The sequence below is a fragment of the Stenella coeruleoalba genome, assembly GCF_951394435.1.
Source record: "Stenella coeruleoalba genome assembly, chromosome: X".
Taxonomy (NCBI): Eukaryota; Metazoa; Chordata; class Mammalia; order Artiodactyla; family Delphinidae; genus Stenella; species Stenella coeruleoalba.
Genome location: NC_137152.1, coordinates 39,312,859 through 39,340,043, shown reverse-complemented (window position 1 = coordinate 39,340,043; position 27,185 = coordinate 39,312,859).

Here is a 27,185-nt window from a genome sequence, read left to right as displayed (position 1 = left end):
AATGTAGTATATTAGAAGTTGATAAATACTACATGAGAAATAAAACAAGGAAGAGGCAAAAGGAGTATAGGGGTGACTGAAAATTTAAACAGAGAAGTCAGGGAAGATCTCACTGAAAAAAGACATTATTTTAATTAAGATCTGAAGGAGGTTAGGGAGTGAATTATTTGCATATTTGGGAGAAGATTTTTCCAGGCAGAGCTTGCTTATGTCAAGGACCAGCAAGGAAGCAAGTGTGGCTGAAGCAGAGTGAGCATGAGGCAAAGTAGTGGGACCTAATATTATAGAGATGAAGAGGAGACAAATCATGCAGGGATTTGTAGGCCATTAAAAGACCTTTGACTGTTACTCTGAATGAGCTAATAAGTCATTGGAGGATTTGGCGTAGAGGAGTGATATGATCTGACTTGAGAATTGAAACTATCCCTCTGGCTGTTGTAAGGAAAATAGGGAGGTGAGTATGGAAGCTATAGTGAGTGAATGGTGGCTTAGAACAAAACGGTAGTGGTGAAAAGGATAAAAACGTGGCCAATTTTTGAGAAAATTTGAAGGTAGACCCTGTTGTAAGGAAGAGTAGTTGTGAAGTGTGAGAGAAAGAGAAAAGTCAAGAATGTCTGGTTCAGACTCCTCCATCACACTCCCTGTTGGGCCCAAGGATTTCTTTAGCCAAGCAACTGCCATTAATTTTCATCCTGTCTTCCTGTCTTAGTTTTGTTTTTTTTTAAAGCAATTTCTCATTCTAACTCCTCTTGCTATTTTAAGATGTTGGGGGTAGGAGTTTATTAATTAATTAATTTATTTTTGCTGTGTTGTGTCTTCGTTTCTGTGCGAGGGCTTTCTCTAGTTGTGGTAAGCGGGGGCCACTCTTCATCACGGTGCGTGGGCCTCTCACTATCGCGGCCTCTTTTGTTGCGGAGCACAGGCTCCAGACGCACAGGCTCAGTAGTTGTGGCTCACGGGCCTAGTTGCTCCGTGGCATGTGGGATTCTCCCAGACCAGGGCTCGAACCTGTGTCCCCTGCATTAGCAGGCAGATTCTCAACCACTGCGCCACCAGGGAAGCCCCCTGTCTTAGTTTTAATCCAACTCCTAGGATACTCTGGAGAGTCTACTGTCATCTTAGGGAATCATGGGAAAAAGACGAAGCCAGCAGAATTATTGAGCCACTGTAGTAAAGGTGAGGCAACTTGGTCTGAGGTGCCCTATTCTGATCTGAATTATCTGCCCCAGGACCACTGTGAGAAAAGAGAATATTCTGAAATTTGAGACCATTTGTGCTCATTTGCCTGCTGGATAAGGCAGTCATTATGGCCTGAACAGGAAATGGTGCAACTCCCCCAACCCCTCCTGCAGATGGTCAGCAGAGGCCTACTTGACAGCCTGCAGACAGAACCCCAGGGGGAAGAATCCACTCTACTCCAGTTAGAGGTCATCTTTAAGAAGTGCTTCAGATCCCATGGCAGACATTTAGAATCCAGAATGGGGTAAACTCTTTGGTTTTCTATTTTAGGTGACAGCTGTACGTTAAGATATTTGCAGACACATGAAAAGTAAAAGGTTTTGCTCCTCCTCTCCTCCCTGATTTTTGAGTCCTGACTACCAGGATTTATAGTTTCAAGATTCTTGAGAATAGCAGCTAATCCTAGTCATGCATGCACCTCTAACAACTGCATTTCCAGGAAGATATTTGTCAAGTTAAGAGTTTCCTTAGCAGACCCCAAAAATAAAATGACACTTCATTAGAGAGGAAAGAGGGTGTACAAGGAAATAAAGGGAGATCAGAGTCCCACCAGGGTCCCTGGGCCATGCGTTTCCACAGTTATTCACTCCTATCTTCCAGAACTGGACTGGTGTAGATGAAAGGGATGGGGCAATGCAGACATCTCCAGAGTCTAGCAGTGACATATGGATCAATATCAATAAGAGAAGTTGAACTATAGCTTCCTTCCTTTCTAGCTGTCCTCAGCCCAGTGGTAATACCCCCAGAGGGATCACTACCCCTAGGAAGGGTGGGTACACATGTGGGGCAGTTTCCCTAGCCTAAGCCAGCCTTTGGTCATACTTGCCAACTGGAAGGCACCCCCAACCCAAGGCTGTAGGGTTTTCAGTAGTCTGAGCCACAAGCTACCAGGAGAAGAAAACGATTTTTTTTAAGTGAATGTTTTCACTAGAAATTCCACTTTGATGGGCCTTTGAGGACTCACTGACTAAAAAACTTTAAAATAATTATTTTGAAAGCTCTGCTGTGTACTGTACAAGTCCTAAAGTAATAGTCATAGCCTCTATTAATGGTGACCTACTCTGTGCTGGATACATTATAAACTTTTATTCATTTAATCTTCACGGAAACCTAACAGAATTAGCATTGACATACCCATTTGAAAGGTGAGGAAATGGAGGCCACCACTGACTTTGTCCTGTGTCACATAACTAATCAATGGCAGATTCAGCGTTTAAAGCTGGGTTGGCCATGCTTGTTCTACAATTGTTGCAAGTGTTTCTAGAATACAAGACCCTTTGATGTTGGCTCCCTCCTTACCTATCAAACTCTCCTATCTCATGGTTACCCCATGTGGGCCTCTATCAGCACACACCCTAATGAAAATATCCTGCACACTCCAGGAGGTAAATAGGGTATTAGTTAAGATGTAGGCTCTAGAACCAGACTGTCTGGATTCATAATGCCATTTCAGCCACTTTCCTGTGGTGTGGCCTCAGGTTCCTTATCTGTAAAATTGTAATAACAATAGTCTCTACTTCATTGGGTTGTTTTGAGGATTAAATGAGATAGTGCACGTAAAGCTCTTAGAATGGTGCTTGGCACAGAGTAAGAATTCTTTAAGTATTAAGTAGTATTATTGCTGGCTCTGGGCCTTTCCTATTTCTGTTACATTTTCTTTGAAGAGTTCCCAGGATCTTCTTTCCAGGTACTTCTTAACTAACCTTCAGCTCAAACCCCACATCCTCCAAGATTTCCCTGACCATCACAACTTTCCAGTACTTCATATCTGGACATATTACCCACTCTGTGTTCTCAGTCCCTAGGCTATGCTTTGAACCTAGAAGGTACTCAATAAGTCCTTATGGAGATGTATAAATGTGTGAATAAAGGAGTCATGTTGCTAGCTGTTTTTCTTTTGTGAAGACTCTTCCCAGCTGCCCTCCCCCCTCCTGCCCAATTAAGCAATGCAGGCATTCCTCTTCTTTTATAGTTTAGTTTAACAAGGCTTGGATTTCAGGGTAGGATATTTTTGCCCAGGCAACTTGCTCATTTCTTATTCTCTGCCTGGTCTCCAGGAGACAGATTAACCTAACTTGCTAACACTTTGCCTTCCTGACTGGGTGCCTTAGCTACATAGTGAGAAAAGTGTATCTTTCCTTCTTTTTTTTTCTTTTTTATTTTACCAGTTTGAGGATTTGAGGGGATTATGGGGGATTCTGATTTGAGGTTTTGAAGCTTCTCTTCCTAGTCCAATTCATTCCACTCTGTACTTACTCTACCTGGGTGATCACATTCATTCACATAATTTTAATTACCACTTCTCTGTTAATGGCTCCCACGCAGTGTTGTGCTGGTAAATATTTAACCACTGGTTTTCTGAGGGAAAAAAAAAACTTCTTGATTTGTAGTATTTGCTAATTTCCCTTGTGTAAATACTTCCACCATGGTGGATTTCAAGTTACCAACAGAACACAGAGATGGGAAGAGATACAAGATAGCATACTATCATATAACATTTCTACCATACAAATCCAAAACTGTGGGCTTCCCTGGTGGCGCAGTGGTTGAGAGTCCGCCTGCCGATGCAGGGGACACGGGTTCATGCCCCGGTCCGGGAAGATCCCACATGCCGCGGAGCGGTTGTGCCCGTGAGCCATGGCCGCTGAGCCTGCGCGTCCGGAGCCTGTGCTCCGCAACGGGAGAGGCCACAACAGTGAGAGGCCCGCGTACCGCAAAAAAAAAAAAAAATAAAAATAAAAATAAAAAAATGTAAATAACCTCAAGAGCATAGAAAATAATAAAATAAATAGGAAGTGGTGAGTTTTGACCTTTGTTTTTAATAAATTTATTTAATTATAAGTTTATATAATTTAATTTTAAATAACTGTTATGTTTGACAACCAGCTCATTAAATCCCTGAAAATTTAGCAGTTTCTCATGAGCCATTACAAGTTGGCTCCAGCCCACCACTGCTCCCATGTGACTGTCTCCCAAACATATGTCTGCAGCCCAGATTGCTCTCCTCAATTCCAGACCTATGTACACAATCCACAATTCAACTCTACTTGGATGTTCAACAGACACCTCTAACACATTTCAACAATTACATTCTCAATAAATTCCCACTGTCCGAAGTCTACCTTACACTTTGTCTTCCCTGTCTCAGAAAATAGCACCACTAGTCACCAGTCACCCAAGTCAGAAACCTGGGAATCATCTTTGGCTTCTTTTTCTAAGCTACTCAATATCCCTGAGCCTTTTCAATCCTAACTTATTAGCCCCTCTCCCCCTGCTATTGCCTTAGTTTAGGCTTCTTCATCTCATGCCTAGAACATGACAGCAATCTCCTAACTGGTCTCCCTGAATTTCCACCCTTTCTCCCTACTAATCTATCCTACACTAAATGACTAGAAGGAAATTCAAACCTCACCATGTCATTATCAAGCTTAAAACTCCTCAGTGAAGATTGACTTCCAGACCACTCCCCAGTGAAACTGGTGAAAAGTATTTTAAAAACAATAATTTAAATCTCTGGAAATGGTCCTAAGGGCAAACAGCAAATGAAGAAACATCTATTCAAGAAAAGCTGCAAAAATTCAGTAAAAAAGGTGAGAATCTGTGGTATTTGCACCAAGATCACACCCTCCATCCCCCTCCCAGCACAGCAAAGTGAGTAACTGCACTCTAGACTTCTGCAGCTGATAACACAAGGTTCCCTCTACCCCATCTCCCAATCAGAGGGCTTTCTTCCCACGAGAAGCAAGACTTCAGCGTTTCTCATCCTGCCCTCAGGTACCTGTTGCTAAGGATAAATCCTGGGTGACTGTGGTCAAAAAGTGGTGTCTCACTTTTTCCACCCAGCCCCCACTGGTGGCATGGAGACTCTGCCTTGAGGAGACATGCTGAGAATACTGCGGCCTTCATCATCCTTTCCCTGCCTCATTAAGTGGTAATTACATGGCAGGAGAGGAAAGCTGAGAGGACTTCAGGTTACTAACTGCCCCCATCCACCAAGAGATCAGCTCCTGGAGTGGGAGTGTTACTCAGAGAGAAGCTTGCCATTTCCTCACTAGCTCCAGAGCATTGGCTCAGGGATTTTGCCTGGAGGGTGGGGGGAAGAAGCAAACCATAAAAAAGATAGATCCTGATCTCTTACCAAAGGAAATGATTCTGTTTGCAACAGAGCTTGAAGATGTACAAGGCTAAGGAAACTCTCAAGAGCAGTGGAGGTTGCAGTGAAAAGCAATTGGGAGGACTGGGAGGAGGTTCAAGGATTTTAATAAAGATACAGTCTAGGCTGTGGGCAGGCTAGTTTGCAGGACAGAACTGGGGGATAAGACAGCTGTGAGGAGCCCTCTTAAGGTCAGAACAAATATCAAACACTGAACTCAGAAACTATTGCTTCTGAGAAAATGGAAATCCTGGAGTTTAAAAATATAATAATTGGACTTCCTGCTTCTGGTTCCTCCTAAGGAGCTGGGAAGTTGCCACTCAATCCTAAAACAAGTAAGAAGCTGAACAGACCAAAACATCAACAAATCTTCTTGGATCCATAAAAGAAATGAAGACACAAGGCAAACTTTTGCCGCCAACGTTAGAGAGACAGGCAAATAAAGGCTCTCACAGATTACTGCAGCGGAGACTCACCTGCAGAAAGCACCAGGGAACCAGTGCCCGCCTAGGAAGTTCTGAACTGTAATTGATGAATTGCTGGAGTCTGAGTGCAGAAAACTCCGAAAGTTAAAAACTCCATGGGGACCCAGTTGTGGTAGGGTCCCACAGTATTGTGGGATTTACCTCCAGGATCTCAACCAGTTTCCATATTATCAGAGAAAATCCCCTCAGGCTTCTAGCAGAGGGAAGGGAAAAACAACCATTCTGAAATACACCAGAGAACTGTTCTTAACAAGGCCTGCCCTCAGCAGAACCTAATTAACCAGAGCCTAACCTGCAGGAGTATTATCAGAACTTCTCAGGGGAAGAGAAATATCCAAATCTAGCTGTTGCTAGCCATCCTCTCCCACCTAAGGAGGGAGAAAAAGACTGAGAAACAGTCGTGAAGTTCAAAGTCCAGAGGTATAGGCACATTAAAAGACTGGGACCTAATCATAGAACTATAGAATGCTTCCCCTCCCCACCCCACTTCACCACCACATTACTAAAGGCCTATTTGCAACATTTTTTTTTTTGAGGTACGCGGGCCTCTCACTGTTGTGGCCTCTCCCGCTGTGGAGCACAGGCTCCCGACGCACAGGCCCAGCGGCCGTGGCTCACGGGCCCGGCTGCTCTGCAGCATGTGGGATCTTCCCAGACTGGGGCACGAACCCGTGTCCCCTGCATCGGCAGGCGGACTCTCAACCACTGCACCACCAGGGAAGCCCTTTGCAACATTTTTTAACCTGGTATATCAGGTCCAGCTATCAAGAAAAAATTACAAGGCAAGTCAAAAATTAAAAACACAGTTTGAAGAGACAGAGTAAGCAATAGAACCAGACATGGCAAGGATGTTGGAATTACCAGACAGGGAATTTAAAACAACTGTAATTAATATGCTAAGGGCTTTAATGGATGAAGTAGACAACATGCAAAAATACATGGACAATGTAAACAGAGGGATGGGAATCCTAGAAAGAATCAAAAAGAAATTCTAGATATAAGAAAACTCTAGATATAAGAAAAAAAAACCTCTAGATATAAGAAAAGAAAAATTCCTTTGATGGGCCCCTTAGTAGACTGGATATGGCCAAAGAGAGGATCTCTGTGCTAGAGGATATACCAATAGAATCCTCAAAAACCTAAGAGAAAACAAATACTGAAAGAAAACAGAACAGATATCCAAGGACTATAGAATAACTTTTGAATTGGAATATCAGAAGGAGAAGAAAGACAAAAAGGAACAAAAGAAATATTTGAAACAATGATGACTGAGAATTTCCCCAGATTAATGTCAGACACCAAACCATAGATGCAGGAAGCTCAAAGAACACTGAGCAAGTTAAATGTCCAAAAAGCTATACCTAGGCATATCATTTTCAAGTTCCAGAAAGTAAACCATAAAGAAAAATCCTAAAAGAAGTCAAAGGGGAAAAAACACCTTACCTATAGAGGAACAAAGATAAGAATTACATCCAATTTCTCTTCAGAACCATGCAAGTGAGATGAGAGTGGCGTGAAATATTTAGTGTTGAGAAAAAATAACTACCAACCTAGAATTCTGTACCCAGCAAAATTATTCTTCAAAAGTGAAGGAGAAATAAAGACTTTCTCAGACAAAAAACAATTGAGGAAATTTGTTACTAGTAGATCTACCTTGCAAGAAATGTTAAGAGAAGTTCTATGGAGAGAAGGTAAATAATATAGGTCTAAATCTTGGATCTACATAAAGAAAGAAAAAGCATCAAAGAAGGAATAAATAAAGCTAAAATTAAAAGTTTTATTTTTCTTAATTGATCCAACAGGTAACAGCTTATTCAAAATAAAAAATAGATACAATGTATCAATTATGTATGCTAATTTATATATCTTATATATATATGCTTATGTATGCTTATATGTAAAATGAATAACAAGAATGATACAAGAGACAGGAAGAAGGTTTATTTTGTTATTATAAGATACAAATGTTATTTGAAAATAGACTTAGATTAGTTATAAATGTATATTGCAAACTCTAGGGCAACCACTAAAAAAGCATAACTGATATGCTAAGAAAGCATAAAATGCTCAACTAAAACAACAAAAGGCAGAAAAAGAGTGGAAGACAAGAATAGGAAAAAAGAACAAAGGCAACAGATCAATAATAGTAATTAATATAGTACATAGTAATACCATATCAATAATCACTTTTATCTTTTAATTGAATATTGTTGATGTACAATATTATATTAGCTTCTGGTGTAGTACATAATGATTGACATTTGCATACATTATGAAATGTGAAATGACAATCATTATGGAATGATCACGACTATAAGTCTGGTAACAATCTGTCCCTATACAAAGTTATTACAATATTAATGACAATACATTTTATGCTGTATATTACATCCCCATAACACATTATATAATTGGAGGTTTGTATTTCCCCTACACATATTTTGCCAACCTCCACAAGCCCCTTCACTATGGCAACAACCTGTTTGTTCTCTGTATCTATGACTCTGTTTCTGTTTTGTTGTTTGTTCATTTGTTTTGCTTTTTAGATTCCACATATTAGTGAGATCTTGTGGTATTTGTCTTTCTCCCTCTGACTTATTTCACTTAGTATAATACCCTCTAGGACCATCCATGTTGTCACAAATGACAAGATTTCATTTCTTATGACTGAGTAATATTCAATTATAATATATAACATCTTCTTTGTCCATTCATATATTGATGGACACGTATTGCTTCCATATCCTGACTATTGTAAATAATACTGAAAAGAACATTGAAGAGCATATAACTTTAGGAATCATTGTTTTTGTTTTCTTTGGGTAAATACCCAGAAATGGAATTGCTACATCATATGGTAATTCTATTTTTAACTTCTTGAGGAAACTCCATACTATTTTCCATAGTGGCTGCACCAATTTACAATCCCGACAGTGCATGAGGGCTCCCTTTTCTCCACATCCTAGCAAAACCTTGTATTTGTTGTCTTTTTGATGATAGCAATTCTGACAGATAGATGTGAGGTGGTATCTCATTGTCATTTTAATTTGCATTTCCCTGATGATTAGTAATGTTGAGTATTTTTCATGTGTCTCTTGGTCATCTGTATGCCTTCTTTGGAATAATGTCTATTCAGGTCCTCTACCCATTTTTTACTAGGTTTTTTATGTTGAGTTGTGTAAATATTTTTTTATATATTGGATAATAACCCCTTATCAAATATACATTTTGCAAATATCTTCTCCCATTCAGTAGGCTGCATTTTCATCTTGTTGATAGTTTTCTTCACTGTGCAAAAGTTTTTTAGTTTTATTAGGTCCCATTTGTTTATTTTTGCTTTTGTTTCCCTTGTCTGAGGTGACATAGTCAAAAAAATATTGCTAAGATGGATGCCAAAGAGCATACAGCCTATGTTTCCTTTTAGGAGTTTTATGGTTTCAGGTTTTATATTTAAGTCTTTAATCCAGTTTGAGTTTATTTTTGTGTATGGTGTTAGAAAGCAGTTTGATTCTTTTACATGTAGCTGTCTGGTTTTCCCAACACCATTTATTGATGAGTCTGTCCTGCCTAATTTGTCATAGATTAATTGACCATAGATGTATGGGTTTATTTTTGGGCTCCCTATTCTGTTCCATTGATCTATGTGTCTGTTTTTGTGCCAATACCATCTGGTTTTGATTACTGTGGCTTCATAGTATAGTTTGAAATCAGGGCGTGTGATACCTTCAGGTTTGTTCTTCTTTCTCAAGATTATGTTTTGGTTATTGAGGGTCCTTCATGTTTCTATACAAATTTTATGATGACTTGTTCCAGTTCTGTGAAAAATGTCTTTGGTATTTTGATAGAGATTACATTAAATCTATAGATTGCCTTGGGTAGTATGGTCATTTTAACAATATTAATTCTTTCAATCCACGAGCGTGTATCTATCTATTTGTTTGTGTGATCTTCATTTCTTTCATGTGTCTTATTGGTTTCCAAGTACAAGTCCTCTTTGCATAGATTTATTCCTAGGTATTAATATTTTATTTTTTTGACGTGATCATAAATGGGATTGTTTTCTTAATTTCTCTTTCCGATAATTTATTGTTAGCCTAGAGAAACACAACAGATTTCTGTATACTAAATTGTATCCTACAATATTACTGAATTCATTTATTAGTTCTAACAGTGTTTTGGTGGCATCTTTAGGATTATCTATATATAGTATCATGTCATCTGTAAACAGTGATAATTTTACTTCTTCCATTAATATTTGGATTTCTTTTATTTCTTTTTCCTGTCCAATTGCTGTCGATAGGACTTCAAATACTATGTTGAGAAAAAGTGACTAGAGTGGGCAACCTTCTCTTGCTCCTGATCCTAGAGGAAATGCTGTCAGCTTTTCACCATTGAGTATGATGTTGGCTGTGAGCTTGTCATATGTGGCTTTAATTATGTTGAGGGATGTTCCCTCTATAATCACTTTGTTGATAGTTATTATCATAAATGGATGTTGAATTTTGTCAAAAGTTCATCTATTGAGATGACTATACAATTTTTCTTCTATTGTAAATGTTGTGTATCACATTGATTGATTTGCAGATATTGAACCATCCTTGCATCATTGGAATAAATCCCACTTGATCATGGTGTATTATCCTTTTAAAATACTGTTGAATTTGGACTGCTAATATTTTGTTGAGGATTTTTACGTCTATATTAATCAGTGATACTGGCCTGTAATTTTATATTTTTGTGGTGTCTTTGTCTGGTTTTGGTATCAGGGTGACATTGGCCTTGTAGAATGAGTTCAGAAGTGTTCCTTCCTATTCAGTTTTTTGGAATAATTTCAGAAGGATTTGTGTTAACTCTTCTTTAAATGTTTGGTAGAATTCAAACATGAAGTAGTCTGGATCAGGACTTTTGTTTACTGGGAATATTTTTTTTAAATTACAGATTCAATTTCATTACTGGTAATTGTTGATATTTTCTATTTCTTCAGTCTTGGGAGATTGTACATTTCTAAGAATTGTTCCATTTCTTCTAGGTTGCCCATTTTTATTGGCATATAATTGTTCTTAGGAATCTCTTATGATCCTTTGTAGTTCTGTGATGTTGGTTGTAACTTCTCTCTCCTTTCTGATTTTATTTATATGGGTCTTCTGTCTTTTTTCTTGATGAGTCTGGCTAAAGGTTTATCAATTTTGTCTATCTTTTCAGAGAACCAGATTTTAGTTTCATTGATCTTTTCTATGTCTTTTAGTCTCTATTTCATTTATTTCTGCTCTGATATTTATTATTTATTTTCCTTCTACTAAGTTTCCTTCTACTAGGTCTTGTTTGTTGTTCTTTTTCTAGTTCCTTTAGGTGTAAGGTTAGATTGTTTATTTGAGATTTCTCTTATTTCTTGAGGTAGGCTTGTGTCATGGTAACTTCCCTCTTAAAGCTGCTTTTGTTGCATTCCATAGGTTTTTGGATTATTGTGTTTCCCTTTTTTTTTTTTTTTTTTTGGTACCTGGGCCTCTCACTGTTGTGGCCTGTCCCGTTGTGGAGCACAGGCTCCAGGGCGTGCAGGCTCAGCGGCCATGCCTCACGGGCCCAGCCGCTCCGCGGCATGTGGGATCTTCCCAGACCGGGGCACGAACCCACGTCCCCTGCAACGGCAGGCGGACTCTCAACAACTGTGCCACCAGGGAAGCCCTGTGTTTCTCTTTTTAATTGTCACCAGATATTTTTTGAGTTCCTCTTTGATTTCTTCAGTGGTGCATTGGTTGTTTAGTAGTATATTGTTTAGTCTTCGCATGTTTGGATTATTTGCAGTTTTTTTCTTTTAGTTGCTTTCTAGTCTCATTCTGTTGTGGTTGAAAAAATGCTTGAATGATTTCAATTTTATTAGCTTTATTGAGACTTGTTTTGAGCCTAGCATGTTATCTATCCTAGAGAATGTTCCATGTGCACTAGAAAAGAATGTATATTCTGCTGCTTGGGGATGGAATGTTCTATATATATGTATTAAGTGCATCTGGTCTAACATGTCATTTAAGACCAGTGTTTCCTTATTGATTTTCTCTCTGGATGATCTGTCCATGATATAAGTGAAATGTTAATTTCCCCTACTATTATTGTGCTACTGTCAATTTCCCCCTTTATATCTGTTAATATTTGGTATATGTATTTAGGTGTTCCTATTTTGGTTGTATATATATTTACAAATGTTATATCTTCTTGTTGGATTGATCTATTTATCATTATGTAATGTCCGTATTTGTCTCTTGTTACAGTCTTTGTCATAAAGTCCATTTTATCTGATATAAGTATTGCTACCTCAGCTTTCTTTTTGTTTCCATTTGCATGAAATACCTTTTTCCATCCCCTCACTTTCAGCATGTGTGTGTCCTTAGATCTGAAGTGAGTCTCTTGTAGGCAGCATATATATGGGTCTTGCTTTTTTATCCATTCAGCCATTCTGTGTCTTTTTTTTTTTTTTTTGCAGTACACGGGCCTCTCACTGTTGTGGCCTCCCCATTGCAGAGCACAGCCTCCAGATGCACAGGCTCAGTGGCCATGGCTCACAGGCCTAGCCACTCCGCGGCATGTGGGATCTTCCCGGACTGGGGCATGAAGCCGTGTCCCCTGCATTGGCAGGTGGACTCTCAACCACTGCGCCACCAAGGAAGCCCCATTCTATGTCTTTTGATTGAAGAATTTTGTCCATTTATATGTAAAGTAATTCTTGGTAGGTATGTTCTTATTGTCATTTTTTAAACTGTTTTCTGTTGGTTTTGTAGTTCTTTTTTGTTACTCTCTTCCCTTATGACTTGATAACTACCTTTAGTATATGTTCAGATTCCTTTCTCCTTTGTGTATGTATCTACTGTAGGTTTCTGGTTTGTGGGTACCATGAGGTTCATACATAACAACCTATATTTATATATACATGATTATTTTAAGTTGATGGCCTCTTATGTTTGAACACATTCTAGCAACCCTGCAGTTTTACTCCCCCATCCATGTTTAATGTATTTAATATCATACTTTACATCTTTTTGCATGTGTGTATCCTGTAACTACTTATTATAGACATAGATGATTTTACTACGTTTGTCTTTAACCTTCCTACTAGCTTTATGAGTGGTTGATTTACTATCTTTGCTGTATGTTTGCCTTTACCAATGTGATTTTTTTCCTTTCATAATTTCCATATTTCTAGTTGTGTTCTTTTCTTTTTCTGCTTAGAGGAGTGGTTTTAACATTTATAGTAAAGCTGGTTTTGTTGTGATGAACACTTTTAGCTTTTGCTTGTCTGTAAAACTCTTGATTTTTCCTTCAGATCTGAATGATAGCCTTGCCAGGTAGAGTATTCTTGGTTGTAGGTTTTTCCCTTTCATCACTTTAAATATATCATGCCACTCCCTCCTGGCCTACAAAATTTCCACTGAAAAGTCAGCTGTTGTCTAATAGGAGTTCCCTTCTACATAACTAGTTGCTTTTCTCTTACTACTTTTAAGGTTCTCTCTTTATCTTTAATTTTTGCCATTTTAGTTATGTGTCTTGGTGTGGACCTTTTTGGGTTCATCCTGTTTGGGACTGTTTGTGCTTCCTCAACCTGGATGTCTGTTTCCTTCCACAGGTTAGGGAAATTTTCATCTATTATTTCTTTAAGTAAGTTATCTGCCCCTTTCTCTGTCTCTTTTCCTTCTGTTATGCCTATAATGCAAATGTTAGTAAGCTTCATGTTGTCCCAGAAGTCTCTTAAACTATCTTCATTTTTTTCAATTCTTTTTGTTTTTTTCTGTTCAGCTGGGTGTTTCCACTGTTCTGTCTTCCAGTTCACTGATCTGTTCCTCTATGTGTGTCATCTAATCTACTTTTGATTCCTTCTAGAGTATTTTTAATTTCAGTTATTGTAGTCTTCAGCTGTTTGGTTCTTCTTTATATTTTTAACTCTGTGTTAAATTTCTCACTGTGTTCATCCATTCTTCTCCTGAATTCATTAATCATCTTTATGAACATTACTTTGAACTCTTTATTGAGTTGATTGCTTATCCCCACTTTGCTTAGTTCTTCTGAGATTTTGTCTTATTCCTTTGTTTTGAACCTATTTTTCTGTTATCTCAGTTTACCTAAGTTCCTGTGTTTATTTCTATGTGTTACATAGGTTGGTTACATTTGCTGATCTTAGACAAGTGGACTTATGTAGGCTATGTTCTACTGCACTCAGCAGCACACTCCCCTCTGGTCACCAGAGCTGTATGCTCTAAGGGTGCTCCCTATGTGGGCTATGTGGGCCCTTATGTTTTAGTGGGGCCATCTACTATGGGTGCACAGATGGGTGTGGCTGGCCCCTGGCCCAGTTGGCTTTCAGGCCCTGCCTCATGCTGGTCTGCCTGCCCATTGGTGGGCAGGGTCAGGTACTGGTGCATCTGGTTGTGCAGCCAAGTAGATCTGGAAGTAGGTGGCTACAGGTCCAAGGGGGCCCAGGACTGGTGCCAGTTTGCTAGTGACAGGTAAGCCCCCAGCATTAACAGGCTAGAGGACAGACTCCAAGACTATGTTTGTCAGCACCAGTGTCCTTGTGGTAGTATAAGCTCCCCAAAATGGCTTCCACAATGTCTGTGTCCCCAGGGTGAGTCCCATTTGCCTCCAGCCCTTCAGGAGGTGCACCAAAATCAGCAAGTGGGTGTAACTCAGATTCCTTTCAAATTACTGCTGCTGCACTGGGACTTGGAATGTGTGAGAGTTTACATGTGCCCTTTAAGAACAGAGTCTCTGTTTCCTACAGCCTTCCAGCTCTCCTGTACACAAACACTGCCAGCCTTCAAAGCCAGACATTCTGGGGGCTTGTCTTCCTGGTGCAGTACCCCCAGGCTGGGGATCCCGATGTGGGGCTTGAACCCCCTTGCTCCTTGGGTAGAATTTCTGCAGTTGTGATTATCCTCCCTTTTTGTGGGACACCTACCCAGGGGTGTGGGTCTTGACTATAGTGCATCTCTACCCCTTCCTCCCATCTTGTTGTGGTTCCTTCTTTATATCTTTAAGTGTGGAAGATCTTTCCAACCAGTCTTCAGTTTGTTCTCATAGATAGTTGCTCTGTAAATAGTTATAGTATGCCCGTTGTAAGGAGGTAAGCTCAGTATCTTCCTACTCCAAAAGTTTGGCCACACCTCTCAATAATCACTTTGAATATCAATGATCTAAATTCACCAGTTAAAAGACAGATTATCAGAGTAGATTAAAGAACACAACTCAGCTATATGTTGCCTACAAGAGATCCACTTTAAACATAAAGATACATGAAGATTAAAAATAAATGGATGGAGAAAAATATACCATGCTAACACTTACTAACTAACTAGCACTTATGCACAGCAAAAGAAATGATAAACGAAATGAAAAGACAACCTACAGAATGGGAAAAGCTTATTTGTAGACCATATATTTGATAAGGGGTTAATATCCAAAATATATAAAGAACTCATACAACTCAACAGCAAAAAAAACCACTAATAATCCAATTAAAAATGGGCAAAGGACCTGAATACACATTTTCCTAAAGACATACAAATGGCCAACAAGTACATGTAAAGATGCTCAACATCACTAATCATTGGGAAGTGCTAATCAAAACTACAGTGAGATATCACTACATGCCTGTTAGAATGGCTAGCATCAAAAAAGAAATAGAGTTATCAAATCTGGTGAGGATGTGGAGAAAAGGAAACCCTAGTACACTGTTGATGGGATTGTAAAGTGTTACAGTCACTTTGGGAAACAATATAGAGGTTTCTCAAAAAATTAGAAATAGAACACCACATGGTCCAGTAATTCCACTTCTGGATGTATATCTAAAGAAAATGAAAACACTGTATCCAAATATACACACTCTTGTGTTTATAGCAGCATTATTTACAATAGCCAAGACATGGAAACATCCTAAGTGTCCATCGACAGATGAATGGATAAAGAAGTTGTTATGTGCACACACACACACACACACACACGCACACACAATGGATTATTCATCCACAGAAAGGAGGAAATCCTGCCATTTGTGACAACGTGGATGGACTTTGAGAGATTATGCTAAGTCAGACTGAGAAGGACAAATACTGTATGATCTTACTTATATGCAGAACCAAAAGAAAAAGAAAACCTCATAGAAAAAGAGATCAGATTTGTAGTTACCATAGGCAGGTGACAGGGATGTCAAATTGGAGGAAGATGGTCAAAAGGTACAAACTTCAAGTTATAAGTGAAATAAGTACTTGGATGTAATGTACAACATTTTGTACAATGTATAACACTGCTGTATGGTATATATGAAAGTTATTTAGAGTGTAAATTCTGAAAGTTCTCATCACAGGGAAAAAATTTTTTTGTTTTGTTTCATTGTTATTTTTTTTAAATCTATATGTGATGATGGATGTTAACTAAACTTATTGTGACAGTTATTTCACAATACAGTAGTCCCTCCTTATCTGTGGGGGATACTGTTCCAAGATCCCCAGTTGATGCCTAAAACCGTGGCTCGTACTGAAACCTATATATGCTGTGTTTTTTGCTATACATACATATGATAAAGCTTAATTTACAAATTAGGCCCAGTAAGAGATTAGCAAAAATAACTAATTATAAAATAGAACAATTATAACAGCATAATGTAATAAAAGTTATGTGACTTGTCTCACTCTTTTTCTCTCTGAAAACATCTTGTTGTATAAATGTAATGTCTTTTCCATCTTAACTATGCACTTATCATGCACTATCACCATACATTTTGCAGTTTGATGTACAACAGCAAAACTTGCATGAATTTCTTTTTTCTTCTTCACAATTTCATGGATAGAAGATTTGTTCTTACAGTAGATCTTAGCAACCTCAACATATGATTCTTTTTTCCTTATTAAGTCAAGAACTTTCACCTTTTCACTTAAAGGAAGCACTTTATGGCTTCTCTTTGGCATATCCAAATTGCTAGCATCACTGTTCTTGTCCTTTGAGGCCATTACTAAATAAAATAAAGGTTACTTGAATGCAAGCACTGTGATTACCTCAACAGTTGATCTGATAACTGAGATGGCTATTAAGTGACCAACAGACAGAACACACTGGACAAAGGGATGATGAGTCACATCCCAGGCAGAAGGAAGCTGGATGGTGCATCAGACAAATGGATAAAGAAGATATGGTATATAACGAATGTTACTCAGCCATAAAAAATGAAATTCTGCCATTTGCAACAATGAGGATGGACCTAGAGTATATTATGCTTAGTGAAATAAGTCAGACAGAGAAAGACAAATACTATATGTTATCACCTATTGTGGAATCTAAAAAATAAAACAAACAAATGTATATAGCAAAACAGAAACAGACTCAGAGATATAGCAGACAAGCTAGTGGTTACCACTGGGGAGAAGGAAGGGTGGAGGGACAAGACAGGGGTATGGGATTAAGAGATACAAACTACTATGTATAAAATAGATAAGCAACTATATATAGTATATTGTATGACACAGGGAATTGTAGCCATTATTTTATAATAACTTTTAATGGAGTATAATATGTAAAAATACTGAATCACTGCTGTACACCTGAAACTAATATAATATTGTAAATCAGCTATACTTGAATTTAAAAAATTTCGTCACACTACTCAGAATGGCATGCAATTTAAAACGTGTGAGTTATTTATTTCTGGAATTTTCTATTTAATATTTTCTGACCACAGTTGACCACAGGTAACTGAAACCATGGAAAGCAAATCTGCAGATAAGGGGGACTACTATATATGTAAATCAAATTATTCTGCTATACACCTTAAACTTATACAGTGCTATATGCTAATTATATCTCAGTAATGCTGAAACAAATGTAAACTCCCTGTGCCGATAAATATTCCCACCCAACTTTCTTTCCTCTTTAAATGGATTAAAACTTTTCTGTCACTTTTATTCCCTAGCACCAATTCATATTTATATCTAAGTATTTTTATCTCTTTCTGTTCCACTTCTTTCTCTCCAGTCCCACCATTATCATATTTTTCTTTAGCTTGAATAGCTTATGCTTGATCTTTTGCAACAGTTCTCTCTACCTCCATCCCTCTCTGTCCTGTCACCAGTTCCAACTACCCAATGAAGATTACTCAAACAAAAATGTAATCACATTTCCATATGACATGCACAAGAATGTTTATAGCAGTGCATTTGTAATAGCTCCAAACTCCGTATATCAATAGGAGAATCGACACATATATTGTTCTATAGCCATACAATGTAATAATACACTGCTTATGAAAATGAATGACCTATACCTGCAAGCAATAAATGGATGGACCACAAAAAATGTTGATCAAAAGCTACAATACATAGAATAATATGTTATATATTGATAATTCCACTTCTATAAATTTCAGTAATGGGCAAAATTAATATATGGTGATCAAAATAGGATAGTGGTTTTTGTTGGTCAGTAACAGTGGCTGGAAAGAGCACAGGAGGCCTTTTGGGGCTGGGGAATAGGGGGAAGATAAAGTTCTGCTTCTTGATGTGTTTTGGTTACATGGGTAGGTTCAGTATGTGATTATTTATTACCTTATTACCCATGTGCTTTTCTGTATATACATTATAATTTAATTAAAAAGTTTAGAAAATTATAAAATTCTGGAGTCAATAAATCTTTACATGAATCTGATTGTACCACTCCTTTTCTGAGCTAGGTACAATAGAATGAGCACAGGCTTTTGGCATCTGACAGACCTGAGTTAGAATACCAACTCTTCCAGATAATTGTGTAACCTTGGACATGTCATTTCATCAATCCTCAGTTTTCTCATCTGTAAATTGGGAATAATAATATATACCTTGATTATATTCCATTGTCTTGATGCACTACAGTTTATTTATTCATTCACTTACTGAAAGACATCTTGGCTGTTTCCAAGTTTTGGAAGTTATGAATAAAGCTGCTATAAACATCCAGATGCGGGTTTTGGTGGGGACATAAATTTTCAACTCCTTTGAATAAATACCAAGGGGGAAGATTGATGGAGCATATGTTAAGAGTATATTTAGTTTTGTGAGAACCACCAAGCTATCTTCCAAACTGGCTGTACTATTCTGCATTTCCATCAGCAATGAATGAGAATTCCTGATGCTACACATTTTCTCCAGCATTTGGTGTTGTCAGTGTTCTGGATTTTGGCCATTATAATACGTGTATAGTGGTTTCTAGTTGCTTTAATATGTATTTTTCTGGGGGTATATTTTTATATGCTTACTTGACATATGTTTTTATTCTTTGGAGAGGTGTCTGTTAAGGTCTTAACCCCATATTTTAGTCCAGTTGTTTATTTTCTTATTGGTGAGTTTTAAGAGTTCTTTGTATGTTTTGGGTATCTCTCAGGATTTTTTAACTCTCAGGATAGTCCACACTGAACCTCTAGCAATTCATTGAAATTACCATTTAAGTGTTCCTCCCATTTCCTTGTTCAAGCAGTTTCTGCTCCTGGTAAGCTGTGATCTGCTCCTGGTAAGCTGTGATAGGTCCCTATCTCTACAGATTTGGGGATAGCAATTTGTCCTGTCACCTCAACTCTCTGATAGATCTAAGAAAAGTCATTGATTTTCAGTTTGTTCAACTCTTATTGTGAGGGTGGGAGTGACCATTTCTAAGCTCTTTACATGTTGGAACTGAAACCAGAAGTCCTCTGTTCAAGCATTTTTATAATATATGCTTTGTTACATAATCCAATGTCTGTGCCATCTTGTTTGCTTCTTTTCCCACATGAGTTGAGATTTTCATTGTTCTTTGTATATTAGTAATTTGGGATTACAATCTGGACATTTTAAATACTCGGTTGTGGGACTCTGGATCTTGTTTACATCCTATGGAAAAGATTGACATTTTATTTAAGCAGATACTTGACCTTGTTTAGTTCAAGCCACAATTTCCAACTCACTTTCTGTAGGCTGCGGTTGCAATGTCAGTTTAGTTTTCAAAGACTTTGCAGTGCTAGTTGTATGTGTCCTATGTGTGCACCACCCAGTGGTCAGTCTAGAACCTGGACTGTGGTCTGTTCATTATCTCAGTTCTCAAAATCTTTATTATGCTAATGGAAATAAAACACATGCATGGGCAAGTCAGGATTGAGCCCAGGAGTTCGAAAACCTTTTTATGGGATCATTTTCACATACTTCTTCTCTGCTATCTCCCTAGTGTTTCTGGTTCCCTGGGTCTCCCCTTTTCTGTCTCCCATCCTCAAACTGCCCAATTCTGTGATTGTGATGCACCTAGGTCCAACCAACAGGAGAATCGAGAGCATGTAGAATAATCAATGGAATTTGCCCTGGCTTTCTTGGCATCACAGCTCCACTGAACAAAGCACAGACTTTTGTTTTCTCATAGATTTGGATCCTACGGTTTCCTGTTGCCATTCGCATTCACTGCTACCTTCTCCGCCACCGAGGAGCCACTTGTGAGCTGGGGCATGATGAAATGGAGAAAAAGGAAAGAAAAAAAGAACCAGGGGATTTCTTCTTCTCTCTGAGTTCAAAAAGCTCCCATTTTCTTTCGTTGGTCCAGGAGTAGAGTATTTTTTCCTATGTCTCTCTCTGTACTACAGTGCTCACTTTTAGGTTTTAAGTTGCATTGACTTAAGGCCAGAGGATTCCAGAGGAGGAAAAATGGTAAATTTGCAACTAGTTCAATGTTACTTTGATTTCTGGCAGTTTTCCTCTGCTGATATTTACTTTTCATAGTTCTCAAATAACTGCATATGAATTCTTTCCAGGTTTTATAGTTATATTCAATTGGAGAGAAAGGCTGGCATATATTTACTCAATCCTACCTGGAATCAGAATTCCTTGAGGAAAAATTTTGAAGCATGAATCAGATTATGTCATTCCCCTACTCTCAATCCATCACACTTACAATAAATTTGAAACACATACTTCTAAAATGTAGTGACAATATATCCAGCTGGTTTCCCAAGATGCAATGTAGAAACAAACAGAAATTTCATTTTATGTATATCAATATCAACCCCAATCAACAAAAAGACGAATTCTTGCTGTTCATATGATACACCATCTGATTTCAAGTAGAAGGAGGAAGAGAGAAACAAATATAGTAAAACTGAAGTCACAGAAATGAGATAAGAGCTTTCCAAGGAGAAATAGCTAGCTATCTGCTGAACAAGTGAGCTCAGAAATAATTCTATGAAAAGTTTCACAAGATATAGAGCCCTGTGACCTGGAGTGGTCTTAGAAAGCCTCATGGAGGAGATAACACTTGAGAGAACCTCATTCATTCAACAAACATTTATTGCTAATTTTTTATCTGCTAGCACTCACCCTGACATTTCTTTTTTCTGTCGTTCCCACTTCGACTTGTGGATGCCTTGACTTATTTAACCATAACATTTTAAGCACTCAGAGACTATTTATGAAATGCAGCATTAGAATTAGTGTTTAAGAGCACAGGCTAAATATTATATAATGCTTGCAAAGTATTAAGCATAGAGTCTGGCATGTAATAAACTCTTAATACATGATAGCTGCTATTATTGAGATCTAGTATAAATAAATATACATTAGGTATATGCTGGACAATGCCTTCAAGGTTAGTTATTATTTAAATAAATGGAAAAATAAGGCATGGTATATTGTGTATGTTGCAGTGAAAGGGGGGCTATAGAGGGAGCATGAAAGATGGTATGAGGGCAGAAAAATTGAGTTCATAATAAGAGGCTGGTGAAATATGCCACTTTGTTTTAAATGAAAACTTTGCAGAAGTTAGTAATGAGGTCAGAAGATCAAGAGCCTTGGGCATTGGGTCAGGGATTCTCTTTTTATGGCAGGTTCTTGTTAGTTATGTATTTTATACAAATTAGTGTATATATGTCAATCCCAATCTCCCAATTCATCCCACCACAACCCCCACCACTTTCCCCCTTTGGTGTCCCATGTTTGTTCTCTACATCTGTGTCTCTATTTCTGCCTTGCAAACCAGTTCATCTGTACCATTTTTCTAGATTCCACATATATGCATTAGTATACGATATTTGTTTTTCCTTTTCTGACTTACTTCATTCTGTATGACAGTCTCTAGGTCCATCCATATTTCTACAAATGACCCAATTTCATTCCTTTTAATGGCTGAGTAATATTCCATTTTATATATGTACCACATCTTCTTTATCCATTCATCTGTCGATGGGCATTTACATTACTTCCATGACCTGGATATTGTAAATAGAGCTGCAATGAATATTGGGGTGCATGTGTCATTTTGAATTATGGTTTTCTCTGAGTATATGCCTAGGGGTGGGATTGCTGGGTTGTATGGTAGTTCTATTTTTAGTTTTTTAAAGAACATCCATACTGTTCTCCATAGTGGCTGTATCAATTTACATTCCCACCAACAGTGCAAGAGGGTTCCCATTTCTCCACACTCTCTCCAGCATTTGTTGTTTGTATATTTTCTGATGATGCCCATTCTAACTAGTGTGAGGTGATACCTCATTGTAGTTTTGATTTGCATTTCTCTAATAATTTAGTGACATTGAGCAGCATTTCATGTGCCTCATTGCCATCTGTATGTCTTCTCTGGAGAAATGTCTATTTAGGTCTTTTGCCCATTTTTTGACTGGGTTTTTTTTTAATATTGAGCTGCATGAGATTAATGTTTTGCAGATTAATGTTTTGCAGATTAATGTTTTGCAGATTAATCTTTTTTCCGTTGATTCATTTGCAAATATTTTCTCCCATTCTGAGGGTTGTCTTTTTGTCTTGTTTATAGTTTCCTTTGCTGTGCAAAAGCATTTAAATTTCATTAGGTCCCAATTGTTTATTTTTGTTTTTATTTCCATTACTCAATGACAATAAAGAAACAACTCAACTGAGAAAAAGAAACAAAGAACAAGTGCAACAAATACAAAAGAGTTACAAATATGGTAGATATTAATCTAACTATGTCAATAATCACTTTAAATGTGAATAGTTTACCTACACGAAAGGACACCATCAATAAAGTGAAAAGACAATCCATGGAATGGGAGAAAGCATTTGCAAATTATATACCTGTGAAAAGACTTGTATGGAGATTACAAAATAAATTTTTAGAACTCAACACTAAGAAGACAAATAACCTAATTTTAAAATGGGCAAAGAATTTGAATAGGCATTTCTCCAAAGAAGATATACAGATTGCCAACAAACACATGAAAGAATGCTCAACATCACTAATCATTAGAAAAATGCAAATTAAAACTACAATGAGATATCACCTCACACCAGTCAGAATGGCCATCCTCAAAAAATCTACAAACAATAAATGCTGGAGAGGGTGTAGAGAAAAGAGAACCCTCTTGCTCTGTTGGTGGGAATGTAAATGGATACAGCCACTATGGAGAACAGTATGGAGGTTCCTTAAAAAACTAAAAATAGAACTACCATATGACCCAGCAATCCCACTACTGGGCATATACCCTGAGAAAACCATAATTCAAAAAGAGTCATGTACCACAATGTTCATTTCAACCCTATTTACAATAGCCAGGACATGGAAGCAACCTAAGTGTCCATCGACAGAAGAATGGATAAAGAAGATGTGGCACATATATACAATGAAATATTACTCAGCCATAAAAAGAAATGAAATTGAGTCCTTTGTAGTAAGATGGATGGACCTAGAGTCTGTCATACAGAGTGAAGTAAGTCAGAAAGAGAAAAACAAATACTGTATGTTAACACATATATATGGAATCTAAAAGAATTTTTTAAAGGTTCTGAAGAACCTAGGGACAGAACAGGAATAAAGACGTAGAGAATGGACTTGAGCACACGGGGAGTGGGAAGGGTAAGCTGGGACAAAGAGAGAGAGTGGCATGGACATATATACACTGCCAAGTGTAAAATAGATAGCTAGTGGGAAGCAACCACATAGCACAGGGAGATCAGCTCAGTGCATTGTAACCACCTAGAGGGGTGGGATAGGGAGGGTGGGAGGGAGACGCAAGAGGGAGGAGATATGGGGATATATGTTTTTGTATAGCTGATTCACTTTGTTATAAAGCAGAAACTAACACACCATTGTAAAGCAATTATACCCCAATAAAGATGTTAAAAAGAAAGGAAAAAAAATATCTGGAATCACAACTAGCTTAAGCATAAGTACAGAGTATATTTGTAAACTCAAAAAAATACTAAAGCAATTATTAATAAAGAAAAACCTATATAAAAAGAAAAATCAAAAAATGAAGAAGAGGGCTTCCCTGGTGGCACAGTGGTTGAGAGTCCGCCTGCCCATGCAGGGGACACGGGTTTGTGCCCTGGTCCGGGAAGATCCCACATGCCGCAGAGCAGCTAGGCCCCTGAGCCATGGCTGCTGAGCCTGTGCGTCCGGAGCCTGTGCTCCGCAACGGGAGAGGCCACAACAGTGAGAGGTCCACGTACCGCCAAAAAAAAAAAAGAAGAAGAAATTAGTAAACAATATGAAGAGGAACCAAACAACAGAAGCTCTAAGGCGAAACTTTAAGCTTCCTTTGACGCTATTAGTTGGGGAATAGATGTGACCAATCCTCTATGTTGGTGAGAGAAAAAGAAAATAATAGTGAATCTTAATAAAAAGCAAAAATTTGGAGTAAAAAAATAAATAAAGTGAACTTACAATCAAATATATGCTAGAAATAAGAAAATTTAATATTAGCACAAGGAAAGGACAATGGATAACAAGGTTAGTGGTAATATCTTAAGTTAGTATGTCATGTTTTCATTATTACCATCTCAGTAACTCAATCTTATTAAAATAAGTTAAAAACTGAAAATATAATTTTAAAATATTGTTTACAAAGACTTGCACAATATTACTGAATCTCAATTTCAGTAGAAATTTTTACATACATCTCTTTGAACATCACACGCAAATGTCAAAATATTGACTCAGTGAGAAAATATATGAGAAGGTATTTGGGACATTAAGTTATTTTCATTTGAATTGACTCAGAGTGAAAGTCAAAATATTTCTGTTTAGGAAAAGAAAATAACTGCAGTTTTTGTTCCAAAATAGTTCATTTAAATAGAAGCCTCCTACTTATGAGTGTGTTGCCTTCTAAATAGTAATGTGTAAATCAATTATTTGAACATTGGAATGTATTTTCCCTTGCTGTAATGTAATAAATGGTGGCTTTGTTACTTTAAAAATAAAATAAAATGGGCAAAGTATTTGAATAGGCATTTCTCCAAAGAAGATATACAAATGACAATAAGCATATAAAAAGATGTTCAGCATTATTAGTTATTAGGTAAATGTAAATCAAAACCACAATGAGATAACACTTCACATGCATGAGTCACTTATAATCAAAAAGACAAAAAATAATAAGTATTGGTGAGGATATGGAGAAATTGGAAACCTCCAATTACATTACTAGTGGGGATGTAAAATGGTTCAGACACTTTGAAAAACATTTGACAGTTCCTCAAAGTGTTAAACATAGAGTTACCATATGATCGAGCAAACCCACTCCTAGATATTTACCTAAGAGAGTTGGAAAAAGTCCACTCAAAAACTTGTATATGAATGTTCATAGCAGCATTATTCATAATACCCAAACTTCAATCAACTGGTGAATGAAAAAAAAATGGTATGCTTCCATGACAGAAGAGTTGGCAATAAAAGGAAATGAACTATTGGTATATGGTACAATGTGGATGAACCTTAAAAACATTATGCACATATTCTTTCATATATTGAAAGAAGATAGTCACAGAAGACCACATATTTTAGGATTCTGTTCATATGAAGTGTCCCAAGTAGCCAAATCTATACAAACAAATTTGTGGTAGGTTAGGGCTGGAGGGAGGGAGGATTGGCAGATGGGGAGTGACTGCTAATGTGTAATGGGGGTTATTTTTTACATATGAAACTTTAAGAAAGTAAAGATTCACAGGAAGTTGCAAAGATAGTACAAAGATATTCCATTTACTCTTCACCCAGTTTTCTCTAATGTTTATAACTTACATAATTATAGTGCAATATCAAAACCAGGAAGTTAACATTGCTACATAGTGTGTTTATACACTTGACCCTTGAACAACATGGAGGTTAGGAGAGCTGACCCTCCATGCAGTCAAAAATCCATGAATAACTTATAGTTGACCCTCAATATATGCTGTCCCACTGCATCCGTGTTTCCTTAATATCCATGGTTCTGCATCCTTGGATTCAACCAAGTGCTGATCATATAGTACTGCAGTATTTACTACTGAAAAAAAAATCCACATATATGTGGACCTGCATGGTTCAAACTCACGTTGTTCAAGGGTCAACTGTAGTTCTGTCATTTTATCACATGTGTAGATCCCTGTAAACACCACCACAATCAAGATAAAAAAGCTATTCCGAGGGCTTCCCTGGTGGCGCAGTGGTTGAGAGTCTGCCTGCCGATGCAGGGGACACGGGTTCGTGCCCTGGTCTGGGAAGATCCCACATGCCGCGGAGCAGCTGGGCCCGTGAGCCATGGTCATTGAGCCTGCGCGTCCGGAGCCTGTGCTCCACAACGGGAGAGGCCCACATACCGCAAAAAAAAAAAAAAGAAAAGCTATTCCGGGGCTTCCCTCGTGGCGCAGTGGTTGAGAGTCCGCCTGCCGATTCCGGGGACACAGGTGCGTGCCCTGGTCCGGGAGGATCCCACATGCCGCGGAGCGGCTGGGCCTGTGAGCCATGGCCGCTGGGCCTGCGCGTCCGAAGCCTGTGCTCCGCAGCAGGAGAGGCCGCAGCAGTGAGAGGCCCGCGTACCGCAAAAACAAAAAAAAGCTATTCCATCACTACAACTATCTCCCTCATGTTACCCCTTTATGATTACATCCACCAACTCTATCCCCTAAATCTTTATTCTCTGGTAACCACTAGTCTGTTTTCCATCTCTATAGACTGTTGCATGACTGGAATGATGCAGTATATTATCTTCTGAAACTATTTTTTTTTACTCAGTGAAATACCCATGAGATCCATCCAAGTTGTTACATACATTAGTAGTTCATTACTTTTTATTACCACATAGTATTCATACTATTGATGTACCAGAGTTTGTTTAACCTTTCACCCATTTGGGCATTTATTTCCTTTTTTTTTTTGGTTATTACAAATAAATCTACTATGAGCAATTGTGTACAGGTTTTTGTGTGGATATGTTTTCATTTCTCTGGAATAAATACCCAAGAATGAAGTTAATTTTCTTTTGTTTGCATTTTTTCGAGTATGTTCATGATTGCTCATTGAAGCATTTTTATTACAGTTGTTTTAAAATGTTTGTTAAATAATTC